The sequence below is a fragment of the Coenobita brevimanus genome, chromosome 101 (assembly GCF_032717465.1).
Source record: "Coenobita brevimanus isolate Jiangsu-jjx chromosome 101, ASM3271746v2, whole genome shotgun sequence".
Classification (NCBI taxonomy): domain Eukaryota; kingdom Metazoa; phylum Arthropoda; class Malacostraca; order Decapoda; family Coenobitidae; genus Coenobita; species Coenobita brevimanus.
In genome coordinates, this window is record NC_137054.1 from 1,503,359 (window position 1) to 1,524,822 (window position 21,464).

At 43.8% G+C, this 21,464-nt stretch overlaps 1 protein-coding gene across 1 annotated transcript in view; it reads right to left on the reverse strand.

The window, feature by feature from the left end:
- The window catches only part of LOC145414881 (carbonic anhydrase-related protein 10-like), a 264,234-nt gene that overhangs the window by 183,518 nt on the left and 59,252 nt on the right, over positions 1-21,464 (reverse strand). The window lies entirely within an intron of this gene.

Consider the following 21,464-nt stretch of genomic DNA (forward strand, 5'->3'; position numbering starts at 1 on the left):
CATCTGAAAAACATACTGCCAGTCAAAGGAATAAAAATATCTCTAATAATTCCATTGGGTATTAAGATCACACCATTTTGCACTAATCAACCCAACCCAAGAGAATTTTGCAAACTCTGGAAAATCGCAGACCTCAAAACATTATGTCGGTGGCAAAATAATTGAGGGAGCCGAAAGCCAATAACGAGGGCGTGCCGAGAAAATCCATCGGGGACGAACTCGCTTTCTGGCCAGCCCGAGGAAGAGCAAAGTACGAATCAAGCAGCTAATAACAAAAACGTGCCGAGAAAATCCAGCCGAGACGAACCTTCTTTCTTGCAAGGGGCACGTCGTCAAGGAGCAAAAGATCGCTTGGAATCAGCAAATTAAGACACTGGGGCTGCAATCAGGTGGCCGGAGATAAATGAGGGATTCGACACCTGGCGCGTTTCGGCCCCGGGCTCCTTCGGCGATAAAGCGGGAGATGAGAACTGAGGAAGGTCCACTTTCTGCTGAGGTGGCGCCATTATTCACATCCCTGCCTCCACGCTGCCTAATGGAGACGCGCACACACACACACACACACACACACACACACACACACACACACACACACACACACACACACACACACACACACACACACACACACACACACACACACACACACAGTACGTTTTTATTTCCACATATTCTCTCTCTCTCTCTCTCTCTCTCTCTCTCTCTCTCTCTCTCTCTCTCAATATCACTATCACACACACACACACACACACACACACACACACACACACACACACACACACACACACACACACACACACACACACACTTTACAGCCTCACTCAAACCCCAGGCAGCAGAAGAGTGCAGAAAAGTACACTAATGAAACTTTTTACGTCTTTGTACCTAAGTCTGTGTTACGAAAGACACAAAAACTTAGTCTAATTAATTCCGTGGCTTTAGTTCTTGGCCTACGTTCTGTCTGGCTGAGAAAGCTCCCTAGCACTTCTTCCTAAGTGATTTATTTTACTTATGACTCCTTCCTATCCTCTTCTGTCAGTTAAATCACTCAGATACCACCGACACCATACGCAGCATAAATAACATACTAGTTATCAACCAACCACATCCAAAAATAAATCACTAAGGAGTAGGTGCTACGGAGATTCTTGAACTTATGAGAATTCGGGTCCTGGTGCCAAAACTGTGTTGCCACTTTAAGTATTTACAAGCAAATACCCGGGGTAAAGCGCACAATAATATATAGATGGATAGATTGATAAATAAATAGATAGATAGATAGATGGATATAGACATAGAATGTTAGTGACGGAGAATCTGGGGTCTTTAAGGCACAGCGGAGTTGGTGGGAAAGGGACAAGAAGGGTAGGATGGGAGTGGAAGGGAAGGAAAAGGCTGGAAAAAACAGGGAAGGTAGGACGCCGAAACGAAGGGCACGAAGGAAAAGAAAAGGAAAAGGAAGAGGGAAAAGGTAGAGTAAGAAAGTGAAACGGCGGGAAGGAAGAGCAATGAAAAAAGGGGAAGGGGAAAGAAGAGCAAGGAACTGAATGTAAGGATAGGAACGGGAAGAGGACAAACATGGGCATGGAAGGAGAGAGTTGGACAGAGGAATGAAGGGAGGAGGAAAATATGAAGAGTTATTATGGGAATGGCAGGGAAGGACAGAGCAAAGATGGAAAAGGAAGGGATGGGCAAGGAATGCAATGGCAGGGAAGGGAAAGTGAAGGGTAAGGAAGGGAAGGGAAGCAGAGACAGGTAGGTAGGATACAAGGTCTTATGAGACGGGAGGGAGGGCGGGCCTGGATTATATAGAGCTGTGATAATATTGTTAAGCCTCTGGGGAAATTAGGGAAGGTATACCTGGAGCTTTGGCTCTCTCTCTCTCTCTCTCTCTCTCTCTCTCTCTCTCTCTCTCTCTCTCTCTCTCTCTCTCTCTCTCCTCATCACCTCTCCCTAATGTTGCTTATCGTCAGTTCATTTTAATGCATCTTCCATCTTCCTACTGGCTGTGTTTGTGCATATTAAACTTTCTTGACTTAAATTCAACTGTATATGTGTAAGAGTATAGTATGTTTATGTGTAGAAGTGAATATAAATGTGTATGTGTAGAAGTGAATGTCTGTGTAAATGTTGAATATGTATAATTTGATGCATCCCTAACTTTGTGATAAACTCTACATCCGCGTCCCAGGAAATTCTCATATCCCTCTGCTCTCTCTCTCTCTCTCTCTCTCTCTCTCTCTCTCTCTCTCACACACACACACACACACACACACACACACACACACACACACACACACACACACACACACACACACACACACACACACACACTTTTTCCTCGCACGCCTATCTGTGTAATACGCCAGGATTTGCGAGATTCACATATAATATTCGAACAAGATTTTTTTTTTTCACAGCCAGCTTTTACTCCCTCTCACTTTGCCCTTCTCTCGTCCTGTCTAAAGAGCCAGCCATTTTTTTCATTTTTTCTTTTTTTTTCATAATTTAGGTTGAAGATTTGGCACGGGTAATCCTTCTGTGTATATGCCTTTTATCTGAATATTTCTCTCTTTGGGTATGTTTTCGTCTCTGTATGTTTTATAATTTTCTATCTATGTGTGTATGTATGTGATTTCTCTCTCTCTCTCTCTCTCTCTCTCTCTCTCTCTCTCTCTCTCTCTCTCTCTCTCTCTCTCTCTCTCTCTCTCTCTCACCAGTGCTGCTTCTCCCCTTCATTACGTCCTCCTTTCTGTCCGTTCCGAGAAATTATCCTGTTTATCTGTGAGCACTAGCATCCCCACTGCTTCCCCTTTCTGCCTTTATACAGTCTCCATGTCTAGCTGATGATTCACTGCCAGGCTTATTCTCTCCCTCATTCTGTATAAATTACCTCTGTCTGTTTGTCGCTCGCTTCTACATATATATACATCTCTCCTGGAAAGAATAATTGTGTATGTGTGGTTCTCTCTCTCTCTCTCTCTCTCTCTCTCTCTCTCTCTCTCTCTCTCTCTCTCTCTCCGTTCCACTGCAATTATAATCTGCAAAAATTAAAGTGTAAGTTAATTATTCGTGCTCACGTGTGTGTGCTGAGGAAGCCTTCAGCAGGATGACGGAGGCTGCCACGAATACACATCCCATCCTCTCCCTCTTACTCTCCTCCCCTCCTCTTCCCCCTCTACTATCCCTCTCTTCCTCCACCTTACTATCTTCCCCTACCCTTTCCCCTATTTCTCTCTTTCCATTTATTTTTCTCGCTTCTTACCTATCCGACCCATCCCTCCTGTTATCCTCACCTCCCCTTCCCCCGTCTCCTCTACCTTTTCCTTCCACTTCTCATCCTTTTACTGATTCTTAAGTCTCTCCTTTCCTTCCCTCTTTTTCCGAACCCCCCCACCCTCCTTCCGCGTTCACTCTCATCATTTCCTCCTGTTCTTGCCTCGCCCATTAATCTCTTCTAATCCCCTACATATCCATTCCGCTCTCTGTATCTGCAGCCTCTTTCAGGTGTCTTCTCCTCCCTCCTCTCCTTTCAACCCCCGTTTCATTTCATTCACCTTGTCTCGCTCGGGTCACGGAAGGGGATTTTTTTTTCCAGTGAGTAAGTAGACGAGTTTCTCAGCATCACCATCTCATTTCCCTTGTATAATTACAGTGGCTCCGGGTTTGTTCTGGCCTACGGGATGATGATGATGAATATGATCTACATGTCATATTATTTCCTAATACCCAATCTCCCTGAAGATCTAGTGACTTGAGGCTCTAGTGAGGGTGAAGGTGGTATGCTGTGTTCATCTGGTACATTCTTCAGACTATAATGCAGAAATCGTCATGGCACTGATGGGATCAAGATTGCACACTCGCGATGAGCAGTCCCCTTACAAACATGGAATTCCAGCACTTCAGCTGTGAATGCAACACGAACCCTTTTCCTCATCTGTTTTTACTAGTTCTGGTTAGCTAGATATGATCCTGTTATCTAGAAAGGAATGTATACCAGAAAACTCCCTCAGTTGAATACAACACCACGCCGTTATTTGGCCTGTATAGTGAAACGTGGGTAAGCGAGTCAATAGAGTTTATTATTTTTCTCTCTATGACCATTTCCCTGCGTTCCCTTCAGCCGATAGCAGTTTTCATTAGGAGACTTCGCTCTCATTGAAGGCTAAAACTAAGACTGTATCTAACCCTTCCAAGGTGAATACGTCTCCTAAGATAAATTAAATCGTCAGGAGCTTGTCAGAATGAAACAAGCATCATCATTATACTGAAGGGATTAGATATCGATGTAGCATGAAGAATGTAATGGAATTACTGTATTGACTTCTACCTTGCAAGCACTGGGTCACAATATATCGCCTGGGTAATGAAACGTGGGTAGAGAATTCCGTAGTGTTTAAAGTTTTTTTTTATACACATTGACCGAATTACGTTATAATTGAAGTCTTACGTGTTTATTGTATCTTTTAATTCATTTCCACGTCATTCATACTACACTGTCATGCAGTCGTACGAACATTTGCCTCTTTAATTAAGTCCATGCGTCTTGCAGCTTACATACATACATATATAATTTCTTCCATCTGTGTGTTTCTATTTACCTCTCCTCCCTCCCTCTTCCCTCCTTTCCTATCCCTGTCTCTCCCCCTTCTGCGTGGTTTTGACAGTCATATATAACTATACTGCTCATCGCATCGGTAGTCGCATGCATGTCTCTTTACCGCTCCACATCCCCCTCTCTGTCGCTCCGCCTCCACTGTCTTGGGGAGCGACAGGCGGCGTTGTTCTGAGGCAATATTTATGCTTAGTTTGACTCTGTTTTCTGTGTGTGTGTGTGTGTGTGTGTGTGTGTGTGTGTGTGTGTGTGTGTGTGTGTGTGTGTGTGTGTGTGTGTGTGTGTGTGTGTGTGTGTGTGTGTGTGTGTGCGTGCGCGTATGTGTGCGTGCGTGCGCGCGCAGCTAAAACTAAACTATAATTTTCTAAGCCGTAACTCCAGCTTATCGCAAGAGTTATGCTAAAATAAATGCCATTCTGAAAGAACACATGTATTTTTTTTTCTGCCGCTCACATTCATGTAAAAATAATCCATTTGTAATTTATTTTATTAATCGTATATTGACTTCCCTTTTTAATATAAATAGATCTTTACCTTATTCAAATCACCATTATTTATCACATCATTTCAGTGACGGTTCATTTCGTATCGTTTTATTCACTGGGTCATTTTCTTTTTTGTTTCAGTGTTAGTGTGAATAAAGCCTATCTCTATTGCATTCATCCAGTGTATGACATTCATTTATTATACACCATTCATCAACGTTAACATAGTCTTTTCATTCCATTGCACTGACTTTGCATTATATAGCTTTTTTCATTCCCTTGATATTAACAGAAGTTTTGCCTCCTTTTTTAAGCATTTTTATTCATGCCATTCAGTCATTCTACATCACTCATTGTCTTTGTATTTTCATTTTTTTGTTCATCACGTATTTTTATTTTTGGGTTAATATGAATTGAAGTTTCTATGCACACCTTCGAATGGCCAGAAATTTTATTGAGACCTCGATACATAAATTTCCCAAACGGCCCGATAGCATTCCTCTCAGTAAATGGTCTTCTTAAATAGAGCTGCATGCTGTGGTGGAGTTGTGGTGTGGTGTGGTGTGGTGTACAATAGGGTGGGATGTGGTGGTGTGGTGTGGTGTTGTGTCGGGTGGGGTGGGGTGAGATGTGGTGGTGTGGTGTAGGATAGGGTGTGGTGGTGTGGTGTGGTGTGGTGTGGTGTGATGTGGTTGCTTCTATCGTGACCAAGATCACCGACCCCAATCAGCTCAGTTGATGGGCAGGTGTAGTCACTATGGAGGGTTAAATTTCTGGTAACCAAGGAGACTCATTTCTAACTCATAAATAAGGCTCATTGAGTTTTGTGCAGTTACAACGTAGTATTCATGTGTTGGTGGTGGTGTTGGTGTTGGCTGTGGTGTTGGTGGTGGCTGTGGTGGTGGTGAAGACGACTATGCTGGTGAAGATGGTGGAGATAGTGGAGGAGGTCTGACTAAGTCAAGGGGGTGGAAATCTGGGTCATAATAGGGTGGGATTTGCGGATTATGGTTTGGTCAGGTCAGGCAAGGTCAATATAGACTAACTTGGGTAAAGGCGAATCAGTTTGGGTAATTCTGAGTGGGTCGTCTGTGGAAAGTTGGGTGGATCAGGGTTAATTTGGGACATTCTTTGTAGGATGAGATTAACATTTGTGTATCTCAGGACTTTTTGGATATAACTGAGTATATTTTAATTTCTTGTTTGGTTAATATTTCTACTTTTATATTAGTTTGGATTAATTTGGGACAATGTGAGTAAGACAGAGGAAATAACTATTCATTTAGGTGCGTCTTAGGTACGACTGGCAGTATATTAGTTGTTAATTGAAAGACAACGTTAACAGCACGAATTTTGGGGTCAGAGTTTATTTTAAATAGCACCAAGTTATTCTGTGTTACTTTGTGTAGAATTAAGTTTAATAAAAAAAGAGGCGATGATGATGATGGTGGTGGTGTTGGTAGTGGTGATGATGATGATAATGATGATGACTTGATCCGGATGGCAGGTTAATAGCAACAGGATTTGAGTTAACTTGATCAATTCTGCTATTAAATTTGGGTACGATTTGGGTAGAAACGAGTTGATTTGGAACATTCTGGGTACGACTGGGCATTTACTTCCCAAATCGAAGATAAGTACTGGTGACACACACACACACACACACACACACACACACACACACACACACACACACACACACACACACACACGTTCCCTTCCCTTATTTTACTCCAAACAGAGAGAGGGAGAGAGAGAGAGAGAGAGAGAGAGAGAGAGAGAGAGAGAGAGAGGAAAGGAGGGGGGGACTTTTCTTGACGTATTGGCCGTTCTTGTCTCGTGTTAGGGTGACATTACTTAGAGAGAGAGAGAGAGAGAGAGAGAGAGAATGTTTCTCTGTGATTGTCCGAGCACCCGGGTTGAGTTGCGTACTTGTGTGGGTGAGAAGAGTGTAGGCTGTGTGTGTGTGTGTGTGTGTGTGTGTGTGTGTGTGTGTGTGTGTGTGTGTGTGTGTGTGTGTGTGTGTGTGTGTGTGTGTGTGTGTGTGTGTGTGTGTGTGTGTGTGCGAGGGATCAGAAAGCGTGCGTGTAGTTGACTGTGCCGTATTTTTATGTGTGTGCATGATTAGTGTGTATAAATCATGTTTAACTACCTACCTACATGTACACAGTAGTTATTGCATACTGCAATATGAACACGTGACCTTCTTTTTAAATCCCCCCCTCTACTGATTTGCAGGTGACTATCCATCCATTCATTTCGCTTCGTTCTGCCGACCCAGTTGAATATCTTCCCTTCCCAGAGAGAGAGAGAGAGAGAGAGAGAGAGTGTGTGTGTGTGTGTGTGTGTGTGTGTGTGTGAATTTGCCTATATGTAAATACTTCTTTCTATACAAACCTGTAGCCCCATTTCATAACCTTCCTCTGCGGACTTTGAGGTGACATGCTATCCATCTATCTCGCTTCACTTTACTCTCTGAAACTTACCGTACCGCCTACTTCCTGCTTCCCATTTGGACGATGCCTAACCACATGATTCCACTGACATATATTACACTCTTGCAAGGCTATATCTAACCCCCCAGTTCAAAATTATAGCAAAAAATACAGGAATCAATAAAATAAGAATAGCTCATCGATGGAAGGTTTGAAGCACTTTTATTGACGTAGGTTTAAATTGATGTGGCTTTCAGACCGGAGGATTTATTGCCGAAGTAAAGGAAATTGATGGAGTGTTATTTGCGTTGCTTAACAGCGATGGGGCATTGTTCTTTTGTTTGCCGTGGGGGAATGATTTAGTATGGTAGTTTTAATGTGCCAGTCGCTCGTGATGTTATGGGATTTGGGATTTACCTGTCTTTTGTCTCGTTCTGCCTTTTTCCTTTTCTTTTCTCTCTGTTTTTTTATTCCTGTTCATCTTCTTCCTCTCCCTTTTTTCCTCTTCATGTTGTCTTCCCTCCTGTTTCGTTCTGATCTTTCTCTTTTTCTATTTTTTCTTCTTATTCCTGTTCATCTTCATCCTCTCTTTTTTTCCTCTTCTCTCTTTTGTCGTTCTGCTTTTTTTCCTCTTTTTCTCTTCTCATTCCTCCTCCTCACATCCTTTTTCCTTCTCTCTTCTTAGTTTTCCTTTCCGCCCACCCATCGTATTTACCTTTCATTCTTCTTTCATTTACGCTACATTCTTCAACCCTTATTTCTTTGCATTTATTTCTTATCTTCTTTGTACCTTTATTTCGCCCGTATTTCTTACCTATCTATCTATCTCTATGTATCCATCTGTCTATCTATCTATCTGTCTGTCTATCTATCTGTCTATCTATATTTTAAGTTATCCTGTTGAGGGCCATTTTTTTCATCCTATCTTCCAGTTATGTATTATTATTTTCCTTTCCTCCCTCGTTCCCTCCTTTCCTCCCTCCTTACGTCCTTTCCTCTTACCTTACCTCCTTTCCTCTCACCATACCTCCTTTCCTCCAGTCTCCCTCCATCCCTCCTCATCCCCGACCTTCAGTATGCTATCGCCGTTCCTGACTCCTCCCATCTTATCTACCGTCCTTCCTCCCTCACACCGTTTCCCCTTCATCCCTTCTTCCTCTCCTCTTATATTCCTTCCATCGATTCGCTGATCCATTCCACCTTCTCCCCATCTCTTCCATCTTTCCATCATCTCTCCAACCCTCCCGTCTTCACCTCCATCCCTCCCATCTTCACCTCCATCCTTCCCATCTTCACCTCCATCCCTCCCATCTTCACTTTCATCCCTCCCATCTTCACCTCCATCCCTCCCATCTTCCCATCATCTCTTCCATCTCGCCCTTCACTCCTGCATCCCTCCTTCATCTCTCTCATCTACCCCATCTTCACTCCCTCCCTCATTCCATCTCTCCCATCTTTCTTCCCCCCATCCCTCCCCTCTTCACCTCCATTCCTCCCTTCATCACCTCCATCCCTCCCATCTTCACCTCCATCCCTCTCATCTTCACCTCCATCCCTCCCATCATCCCTCCATCCCTCCCATCGCTCCTCCAATATGCCGTGTCGCTGGCTGACTCCTCCGGCGGGGTGTGGATCCAGGAGGTGAGGCTCATTCGTCTTGTTCTCTGTCGCTGCCCGTGTTGACAATGGTTACCGGGATCACGGGGGAGGGAGGAGAGATGAAAGGAAGATGGAGGGAAGGAGAGAAGACGGGAGAGAAGAGGAGAGGAAGAGAGAAAAGGTGGAGGGAATGAGAGAATAGGAAATAGTGGAGAAACCCTGTAGATAATGGTTACCGGGATCACGGGGGAGGGAGGAGAGATGGAGGGAAGAAGAGAAGACAGGAGAGGAAGAGAGAAAAGGTGGAGGGAAGGAGAGAAGAAGAATTGAAGAAACCCTGTAGACAATGGTTATCGGGATCACGGGGGAGGGAGGAGAGATGGAGGGAAGACAGGACAGAAGAGGAGAGGAAGAGAGGAAAGGTGAAGGGAAGGAGAGAACAGGAAATGGCTGAGAAACCCTTGAGACAGTGGTTACAGGATCAGGAGAATAGAGAGGTCTTGGTTACTGACAGGCGAGCAGGAGAGGAGACATGGAAGAAAGGAGAGAAGATGAATGGAGGAAACAAAGGAAAGGAGGAAGACAGATGGAAGAAGAGAGGAGGGGGATGGAGGAAAATGAAAGAGAGAGGGAAAGGGATGGAGGAAACAAAGGAATCGAGGAAGATACAAGAATAGAGGAGAGGGATGGAGGAAAATGAGAAAGAGGGCAAGTGAAGGAGAATGATTGGGAAGGAAAACAGAAAAGGGAAAACAAAGTATATGGTGAGATTTAGGAAAGGGGGGAGGGGGAAATAGGCCTATAGTAGTGAGAGTAGAGAAGAGGATAGAAGAACAGTGGAAAATAATGAAGAAGAGAAGAGGAGAATGGCGAGGAGAAGAGGAAAGGCAAGGGGAAAGATGGGGAAAAGGGGAAGGAAAAATGCGATGAGAGAGAGAGAGAGAAAGAGAGGAGGACGAATTAGAAGAGTGAATAAGTTAATGGGAGAAAGAAACATGATAAAACGAATACAAGACCGGGCGAGGAATAGAGAAAGGGGTGAAAGAACCAGAAGAGAGGAGATGAAAAGCGAATGGAGGGTGAAAAAGAGGGATGGAGAAGGGGGAGGTGAATGAGAAGGGGAGAGGGAAGGGTGAGATGAAAGAGCAACTGAAGGAATGAAAACTGGGGTGAGGGACACAGGAGGGTAAAAGGGAACGTTGTGTTAAAAATGGAGGTGGCGGAGGAGAGGGTGAGAAGAAAGTGACAAATGGAGAGGATGGATGGGATAGAGGAGGAATGATGAGAGGAGGGAGATAGGAAGGATAGAGAGGGAATGATGAGAGGAGGGAGATAGGAAGGACAGAGGAGGAAGGATGGGAGGAGGGAGATAGGAAGGATAGATGGATGAACGGTGAAATTATACTACAAAGTTCATCGGTTACACATAGTTCCTATATTTAGGAAACATTTTTGAAGGAGAAAGATTGCCGAATTGAATTTGATGTTGAAATTAGAAGAGTTATGATGAGGCTAAGATTAGAGGGGCGAAGTATGACGTTCTCATGATGATACTCGGAGAAGAAGAAAAGGAAGATGATGGCGATGCAGATGATGAGGAGAGTAATTATGACAATTTAGAAAACAGGAGGAAAAGAAGAAGGTATAGAGAACAGTGAAGACGAAGAAGAAAAAGAAGATGAAGACTAAGAAGATAGAGGGTGAGGAAGGGAAGGCAAGGCGCCCGTATCGGATGCAAAGAGGACGAACGTGATCAAGGGAAGGGAAGACGAAGGAGAAGAAGATGGATGTGCTTGAGTTTAGAGGGAGAGGGTGATGGTGACGAAGGAGATGAGGGGCGAGGATGGAAAGGGATAGGTGTCGTGGTGGAGAAGATGGATGGAAGAGGGTTTTGTTGACGAAGGGGAAGGATGGAAGGAGGGAGGAGATGCGGTCGAGATGATGGGGAAAGGGAAGCGTGACGATGCATCTGAAGTGAGTCAGAGAAGATGCCAGAGGTGATTATGTTTGAGTGAGGGGTACTTTCATGGAGGATTTTTTTTTTTTTTCTTTTTAGTATAAAATTTTCACTCAAGACCATGAAACTTTCGTCTTGTCAAGCAAAGTTCTATAAGTCGTCCTCGAGGATAGTAGTAGTAGTAGTAATAGTAGTAGTAGTAGTAGTAGTAATCATAGACTTATCTGAATGCGAACTCGGTGGACTGCAGGCTGAGTTTGCCCTCCTACAGCACAGGAAAAAGTAAAATGAAAATGATCTGGAATGTGCAGATAATGAAAGAGAGGAAAAGAACAAAAGAAATGTATAAGAATAAACCAGCCCTGAGCTTCTCCAGTCAAGGCCAGTCAGTTCCCAGGAGCAGGTAAGAAGATAGATAGATAGACACACAGACAGTCGAACAGAAAGACGGGTAGACAGGCAGACAGATAGGTAGATAGATAGACAGACAGATAGGTAGACAGGCAGATAGGTAAACAGAACTATATACAGACAGTCGAACAGACAGACAGACGGAAAGACAGGCAGAGGGATAAGTAGATAGATAGACAGACAGGTAGGTAGACAGGTAAACGGAACTGATAAATGTGTGTGAAAATTCAAGAAAATATGATAGTATGGACACCAGCAATAAAAAATACGAAATAAAGGAACTCAGCTTTCCAACAGGGGACAGACTTTATCGGCAACAATAAAAGGCAGAGGCAGGAGGGGTGAATGGAGGGGAAATGAGTCCTAGTTTTAATTTCCGGCGACTCTCGTATCCTGTATATATTTCCCCGGACATTGTGAGGTTTTAGTGAAGCCCCCGATGGATGGAGAGAATGGTGACATAGCTCTCTCTCTCTCTCTCTCTCTATCTATCTATCTATCTATCTATCTATCTATCTATCTATCTGTCTATCTATCTCTCTCTCTCTCTCTCTCTCTCTCTCTCTCTCTCTCTCTCTCTCTCTCTGATCACTAGGACGTCTGTATTTCCTGTGGAGAGAGAGAGAGAAAGAGAGAGAGAGAGAGAAAGAGAGAGAGAGAAAGAGAGAGAGAGAGAGAGATCCTGACTGCTGAGGTATAGCGAGAAGTTAACCCGAGAGTATGGTGCTAGTCACGAAGAAGTTCTGTGGAAAGAAAGTAGTAGTATTCTTATTCCGCCATTGAGTAACGGAATAGGCGACGAAATAAATAAATAAATAAATAAAATCTTGCCAAATTGAAGTGAGCAAACTACAGGTGATCATGATTACCTGAGAAATTCAACCCATCAAAAAGTTAAAATCTTCTAACATCACTCGCCGAATCTGTCACGCGTACCGAAACCACCCAAACAACACCCATATTTACCCACAAGGCGTCATAAAACGGGTACTGCATAAACACGGCTCCTGGGCTTCTACTCTCTCTCTCTCTCTCTCTCTCTCTCTCTCTCTCTCTCTCTGTTTACACCAGGGGATGATGGGGGTGTAAAATTTATGGCGAGTTGGCGGGACTGGGCCGAGTTGGTTAGGTGTGACGGGTGGCGGCGTGGTGGCGAGATGGATGGTGGGCCGAAAGATATTGTCTAGGGGGGTTGGGCGTGAGGAGTAATGATGATGACGATGTTGATGATGATGATAGTGGTGGGGATGGTGGTGAGGGGTGATGGTGACGATAAGTGATGATAACAGTCGATAATGATGATGATGATGATGATGAATGTAAATGGCGGTGGTGATGTGGGTAATGATGGTGATGGTAATTATAATGGCGATGATGATGATGATGATTATGATGATGGTGATTATTATAATGGCAGTAATTGATAACTGAAATCGTTGTGATCATGATGATGATGATGGTGATGATTTATAATAGCAATAAATAATAATGGATGATGGTGATGGTCGGGGTGCTGATAAAGGGAATGATGAGTGACGATGGTTGATGATGATGATGGATGATGATGATGATGATTTACAATGGCAATAAAGAGTAGTGGAAATCCTGATGATGATGATGATGATGAAATTACACTACCGAGAACTGATGATCCTACAAACCCGTGTGTATTATAAACCAAGTATCCTACACTGAACATATTACCATAAGAGCAATATTACAAATGGAAAAGTCTTGCTGATTTAAAGCCTCATCATTTGCAGTATCTTGCGTGCAATAATAATTTGGTAAGAGGAACGTAGCGTAAACTCAAGGTCTTCCCAAATTTACAGTATCATAAACGACGGAATACCCCACGAAGGGAATATCGTACAAGCGGAATATAATATCACACACCGAATATTGTCCAGGCCTGAATGCGCCAGTCCCCCCCCTCACAATTTTCGCCAGGGAAGAAAACGAAGAACAGTAAAGAAAGCGAGTGAAATATTGTCCTTTCGGCTCGCATGTGTCTCGGTGCTTCTCTCTCGCTTTTTTCTCTTTCTCTCTCTTTTTCTCTTTTTTATCACGTGAACAGTTGAGGGCAAAGTTGGGAGAGCGAGTCATTTTTAGCCCAGGAGCAAGTTTAAACCTCAGAATAACACCGCAGACGTTTGAAATAATAGTTCATTTTCCCGCGTCCCGTTCGAAAAGGGGACGAAAGCACCATTTTGGGGTTCGTTTTTGTTTTGTTTTGGGCGCTTTCATCCCGGAAACAAGAGATAAATTGAGTTTTATTCCTGTTTTTCCCTTATAGCTGAACTTTTGCAGAATTATTTTTTTATTTTGTTTTATTTTTTATTTTAATTGCTAGGGTGATTGATGCTAAGACTGTAGATGTTTGCTATAGCTCTTTTAGCACCTTTAACACCATTCTTTTTCTCTCTTCTTTCTCTAAATGATATTACTGTACCTACCTACTTTTTCTTTCTCAAACTACTCTTTTTCACCATTTTCTCTTAGTCTCTTTCCATTATTTCTTCTTTTTTCCTCTCCCTTTCCCCTTCTTTCAGTCTATTAACCTATCCCGTACCCCTGAGCCAATGATCTCCCACCATTTCTCCTTACTTCCTCTGTCTTTCACATTTTCCTTTGTCTCTTAACCTCGATTCCATGTCTCATGCTTCTACCTAATGTCTAGTATAATCTCTCACTGCCTCCCTTGTCTTCTGCTGTTTGCTTTATCTCTATTTTCCTGCTTCCATATTTCTTATTTCTTATATTTTCCTTTTTTCTTTCACCTCCTTCTATTTCTCACAGCAACCTCTGTTTTCCATCTGTCTTCCCACACCATCTCGCCCTTCTTTCTCCATCAGTCTCCCTCCTACACCGTCTTTCCTTCATCAGTCTCTCCCACACCATCTCCCCCTTTCTCCATCAGTCTCCCTCCCACACCATCTCTCCGTTCTGTCTCCATCAATCTCCCCTTCCCCTAGTCTCGCTAAATTTCTCACCCTTGCCTCGGTCCATTATCCCTCCCTCTATTTAACCATCCAATAACCCTGTAATTCTGTACTTATAAACCCTACTTATAATCAGGTAAAAATCTCAAACACTCATGCCCCCCACCCCCTTCTAAGTCCCTCTGCCCCCCCATGCCTCTCCTTGCCCCCCTATCTCCTGCCCACCCACCCCTGTTCCCTTCCCCCTCTTTCTTTGTCCCCTCACCCCTGTCCCCTTTCCCTCGCCCCCCTTCCCCTCCCCTCTCAAGGTTCCTGTCTCTCTGCTCCTCTTTTCCCCCTGCCCCTCTGCAACCCCTGCCCCTCTGCAACCCCTGCCCCTCTGCAACCCCTGCTCACCGTCCCTAGTCCCCCCCTGCCTCCCTCACAACCTGCCCCCTCACCCCATTCCCCCTTCACCCTCTGCCCCCCTCAACCCCCTGCTACCCCGTCTCATGATATATTACCCACGTCTGATAAATGAATAATCCCGTTGCATCATCTGTCTTGTGGTCTTCAGGGATGCCTTCTGATGTCACTTCTTCAGGCACAGGGAAGCAAAGGGCGTGGAATCCAAAAGGAGCTCAGGTACTTGAGGTCAAAGAATTCCAAAGGGCATATAAGGTAGAGGGATCTGGATACCAAATGTCAAAGAATATTAAGGAATGTAAGTATCCGAGATTAAGAAAGGGCCAGAGAAGCTCGGGACAAAGGGCGTCAGATAAAGGGATCCAAGAATTCCAAAGGGCAGCTACAGCAAAGGGAGCCAGACATATGAAGCCGAAAAATATTGTTTACTTAAGTGGCATATACATTAGAGGAAAGGGAGCTCACACGCTGTAGGGTTAAACATGCAGGTAGTTGCGGCGGAAGATGGAATATTACGAGTGAGTAAAATTGGAAGAGTGTGAGTGCATACGATTGGAAGAATGTGAGTGCGTAAGGTTGGAAGAATGTGAGTGCGTAAGGTTGGGGGAATGTGGGTGCGTAAGGTTGGAAGAATATGAGTGCGTAAGGTTGGGGGAATGTGGGTGCGTAAGTTTGGAAGATTGTGAGTGTGTAAGATTGGAAGAATGTGAGTGCGTAAGATTGGTAGAATGTGAGTGCGTAAGATTGGAAGAATGTGAGTGCGTAAGGTTGGGAGAATGTGGGTGCGTAAGTTTGGAAGAATGTGAGTGCGTAAGGTTGGGAGAATGTGAGTGCGTAAGGTGTAATGGTAGGCAGAATTAACGCTCCGTCTGGCAAATGAATAATCCTGCTGCTTCATTTGTCTTATGGCCTCTGGGGACGGTCTGCTGCTGCTGTTGCTACTCCATCAGGCACTGGGCGCTCGGGGGGAAATGGCTTCTTAGGGGAGAGAGACTTACAAGGGGTCTAAGAATTCAAAAGGGCCTATCAGGTAAAAAAAAATCTAATTATTGAGGTTAAAAAAAATTGCAGAGGGATCACAAAGTATGGATTCAAGTACTGCAGGTTGGAGAGTGTACATAGGTGAAGTCATAGGGCAGATACAGGTATGGTAAAAGGAACTAGGGTACTGAGACCGAAGAATTCCAAAGGGCATGTAGTATAAAAGGATCTAAGTGTCAAAGAGCATATAGGGTGAAGGGGGCAGATCACGGAATGTTGAAAAAAGGTAGGGAAAGTAAAAAAAATATATATATATGAGTACGTTTCTCTTTTCTTTTTCCCATCTCCCTCCTTTTTCCCACTCCTGTATTTGGTTCTCTTCCTTCCTGTCGCCCCATCTCCAGCCCCTTTCCCCCCTTCTTCTTACTTTCCTCCGTTCCTCTTCCCCTCCTTGCCTCTCCCTCCTCTTCCCTCCTCCCTCTCCATGCACTTCTCATCCATCCCGGCTGATGCTTCTGAGAAAATTAATATCCTTTGCCTGTGTATTCAGTGAGGGGACAAGCGTGGCAGTGATGTAGCAGGAGTGGGTGGGAGGACCTCACTCACTGCCCAAGGGAAAAATACGTGAAAAAGAGAGCAACAAGGGGAGGGATGTTGTGAAAAGAGGACGGTACAAGGAATAACTGCGGTGAGAGTGAAAGGTAAAACAGAGAGAATTACATGATGAGAAGTGCAGCAAACGATATATGTAACTATCTGTGTGTGTGTGTGTGTGTGTGTGTGTGTGTGTGTGTGTGTGTGTGTGTGTGTGTGTGTGTGTGTGTGTGTTTCCATATCTGTCTGTATATTTATCAGTTCATCCACCATATCATAATTGTTCAGTCATTTGTCAGTCTACCCATTCATTCACCCATCCATCAGCGTACCTGTATATTTTCAATCTATCGGACCGCAAATCTATTTATTTATCTATCCACCAATCTATCCACGTATCCCCCTATCTATCCAGGGCCCTGCTGCGCCCCTAAAGACGCGAGGCGGCCCCCGAGTCGATGCCAATTATTTGAAGTGCATGCGATTTCTGTCTCTAGTGTCGACTATCGATTATCGAACGTGGGATCAGGCAGACGAGGCCGGGTCGATGGGGAGGGGGAATCGACTGCCGGGGAAGGTGTGAGGGAAACAGGAAGGTCTGATTGGAACTGGGTAGGTGTGAAGGGAATTGGAAGATGTGACTGGAACTGGGAAGCTGTGAGGGGAACTGGAAGGTGTAGTTGAAATTGGGAAAGTGTGAGGGGAATAGGAAGGATTAATTGGAACTGGAAAGATTTGACTGGAAGGTAGAACATATATTTTACATTTTTGGGTGTAACTGGAATTGGAATAGTGGCTCAGTGGGTTAGAGCGCTCCGCTCTGACCGAAGGGTCGGAGGATCGAATCCACCCAAGGGTCATTGGTAGACATCAGGAAGGGCATCCGGTCATAAAATGCTACATGCTCCAAAACCAAAGTCCTCTACCGAGGGGCAACGCCTTAGCCCTTATCCAAAAAAGGGGTACCTGGCGTAAAACTCACTTTATAATTCCAGTTACACCAGGCACACCTAACCATTTCCAGGCCCCAATTCTAGTAACACCAGGCACACCTTCCCATATCCAGGCCTTATTCCAGTTACACCAGTCCCAGTTCCAGTCACACCACCCCACCTCTTGATGGTGAGATTAGGTTGGGGTTGGCTTGTTGTGACAGACTACTCTTCAGGGATTGGATTTATTGGCTTTCTCTCTCTCTCTCTCTCTCTCTCTCTCTCTCTCTCTCTCTCTCTCTCTCTCTCTCTCTCTCTCTCTCGTTTGTATATTCTTCATTCCTTCTTTTTCCCTCCATCTCTCCTTTTGTTCCCCGTTCCTTTCCATATTCCTCCACTCTTTCTCCTCTTCTTTTTCCCATGCTCCTCCTCCTCCTCCTCCTCCTCCTCCACTCATTATAGCGTCGTAAAGGATGAGGTAATTGCTTGTCAGTCATGGCATGGTGGTCCTCTCTTAATTACCCAGTGGCATGTGTCATTAAAAGCGACGCTGCCAGAGAGCCCGCCATCTTGCCCTGTCTCTCCCCTATATTTTCGTCCTATTTCTGCCGGAGTAGCCAGCTTTTTCTTATATTTTATTTTATATCCAAGTTTACTGTAGGATCTTCTGTGTGTGTGTGTGTGTGTGTGTGTGTGTGTGTGTGTGTGTGTGTGTGTGTGTGTGTGTGTGTGTGTGTGTGTGTGTGTGTGTGTGTGTGTGTGTGTGTTTTAGCGAGCGATATTTTTAACTCAATATGTCCAATTCCTTTTTCGCTGTTTCTGCTACAGTCTCCAAATTTCCCCTCTAATTTTCTTTTTTCTTCCTATATAATATATACGTGAGAATCAACATTTTTTCGGCGATTCCTCTCTATTTTTGCAAGAATCCCCACTTAACCATATATTGTCAGCAGCAGTGTACAATTTGCCTCTGATTTCTGCAAGTTGTTCCCAATTTCCTTACAAGATTCTCTCCTGTTTCTCCATATATCACTCGTCATACCCCACATATCGCCTTATACTTCCTTGAAAATCTTGAGTATAGCACATAACCCCTTCCTCATACACCCTCATATCCACACTAATTAATATAGCACTTTTCCTTCTCTTTTTCTTATGCAAAAGGTAGATTCAGTTTTCCTAATGGTTTTCCTATCCCCCTATAACTCTGCCTATATTCCCCTCCCCCCACTCCCTGTTAACTTCGCCCGTCGTGGGATTAGTGAAATAGACTTAGGTTCAATTCTGGGTTGTATGTGTTATTCGATGTGGAGTAATATAGATGATGATGATGATGATGATGATTGTAGTAGTAGTAGTAGTAGTGATGGTTGTAGTGATAATAATAATAATAATAATAATAATAATAATAATAACAATAATAATAATACCGCCGTCTGTTGTTTCTTACCAGCACCTGTTATTACAGAGGACCTCACTAGCTCTCAAAATACGTGTGCAGCATTACAATTACACATACAGTACAAGTACTTATACAATTACATATAAAATACAAACCTCAGTACCCACACTGTATTCACACACTTCTCTTGAATTTGGCTCTCTTTTGTGTGTTTTTTTCTTGGAAGGAACAGTTTGCGGGCTCCTGGCCTTTGGTTCCTTCTTCCATGCATAAAAAAGAAGAAATAACTCCACTGGCTCCCATCCTTTCAGAAAAAAATCAAAATTATGATGAATTATGAAACACGGGAGAATAACCTTTTTTTTTTTTCTTTTTGGTACATATCGTTCCCTTTCATGGCTTAACTTTTTTTCTCTTCCTTTTTTTTTTCTTTCTGATTTTTTTTTCTTTCTCTCCCTTCTTTCTTTTCTTTTTTTTTTCTTTTTCCAGTTTTTTCTTTGCCTTCCTTCTTTCCTTTGTCTTTCTTTCTTTCTAATTTTTGTTTTATTTTTGGTTTATTTTTTATCTTCCTTACTTCCTTTCTTTGTTCTTCTCTTTCCTGTTTCATTATTTCTTTCTTTTTCTTTGTTATGAGACTGATTTGGTATTTAAGGGTAAGGCGGATCGATGGTTATGGTTGAATATGTGACAGTCGTACTCACTGTCGTGCAGGAGCAGGTCCATTACAGAGATTGATTTCCTGTAAGATACGAACTATAGGTACAGTTTAGATAGGTAGGTAGATAGGTAGGTGGGTAGATAGGAAGGTAGGTAAGTAGGTAGGTTGATAGGTTAGTAGGTAGATAGGTTAGGTAGGTAAGTAGATAGATTGATAGACTGAGATGTACTGATATCATTCCCCTGACGCTGCATCCTGTGAGGGGTGGTCTCGAGCACAAAAAGACGTCTAGGCTTTCCAGGTCTTTCCCAGTATGTCGAGGAGGAGAAGGAGGAGGTACGTAGGTGCAAGAGGAAGAAGAAGAGGAGGAGAAGAAGGAAAAGGAGGAGAAGGAGGGGTTTCATGGCATCAAGAGGAAGAGGAGAAAAAGATGGTTCTTAGTTGCTGAAGAAGGAGGAGGAGGAAGAGGTGAAGGAGAAAAGGGCATAGGAAGAGGAGGTTCGTAAGTGTAAAAAGAAGAAGAAAGAAGAGCAGCGAGAAGAGCAAGAAGAGAAGATGAGACTTATCGGGGATGAATAGTTATAAGATGAAGAAAAAGAAGAGAAGGTGAGAATCAGAAGAGATGACTAACTAGAAGATCAAGAAAAAGAAGGTGAGAATCGGAAGAGATGGTTGGCAGGGAGTGAGTCGTTGGGCCTCCAAGGGTGAAAATAACCTAATCTGGACTCCTTTGCCTCCCTTCCCCCCCCCTGCCCCCTTCCCCTCCTCTGGACCCCTTCCCACCTCTACTCCCTTTCCCCCCTGCCCCCCTCCCCCCCTCGACAGTGAGACAGTAGGCCACTCACAGCAGCGGCGAACCCCATATGTTTGCTGTTATTCTTAAAGTGGTGTGGGGAGGCGGGGAGTCGAGAGATCAAGAGGAGAGGGAGGGAGGGAGGGAGGGAGGAAGAGGAAAGGAGATGAGGAGAAGGAGGAGGAGGAGGAAAATGAATAGGAGAGAAATGAAGATGATGATAATGATGATGATGAGGAGGAGGAGGAGGAGGAGGAGGATCAGGAAGGGAGGTAGGAGATTAGGAAGAAAGAAGGTAAGAGAAGAATAGCGCTGTTAACTGAGGTGAGAGACGGGGGATCAGGAGGCGGGAGGATTAATGAGGAGGAGGAGAAGAGAAAGAACAAGAGGAGAAAGAGAGAGCAGAAGAGCAAGATAAGAAGAAAGAAGACCTCGATCGTAAGATGAGCTGAGAATCGAGAAAGAAGAGGCATAAGAAGAAGGAGAGGAGAGGAGAGGAGGACGAGGACGAGAAGAGAGATTTCTTTGTCTTGTTTTCGATGTTCCTGTTTAGTTTCGTCACTTTTGTTGTTTTTGTTTTCTTCTGATTCGTGTCTCGTGTTTCGCCATCCTATGTCTTATTTTCTTAGCTAATTTTTTTTCTCTGGATTTCGTATTGGTCCGCTGGTGTGTTGCTTCTCTTTATATCGTTTTTTAATCCCCTAGTCCACCAAGTAATCCTTTTTATATATATTCTGATCCCGTATTCTAAGTTGTACGCTTGATGTCATTCCATCCTTTCCTTAGCGATTTATTTTGCCTACTATTAAACCCTAACATTCTTTTTTGATATTTATGCCTTGTTAATATCAGTGTGCTTTGCATCAGTAACACACAAAGGGATATTAAGGTGTAACTGTAGACTGAATCGCAAAGAAAACGATGTTACGAAATTCCCAAGTCACTTAGAATAGGTTCCTCAATTCGCTTCGCCGATGCTGTTATTATCCTATGTTAATGCATACAGCCCGAGGGGGAGGGTTGTTTTCTCAGGTTGGTGGAGAGAGAGAGAGTGAGAGATATAGATAGATAGATAGATAGATAGATAAAGAGAGAGAGAGAGAGGGAGGAGGGGGGAGGAGGTATGGAGACAAACAGAAACGGGTGATGAAAAAAAGAGACTGGTGCTTGGGAGAGAATCATATAAACTGACAAATTAATACGGAGAGAAAGAGAGAAAGAGAGAGAGAGAGAGAGAGAGAGAGAGAGAGAGAGA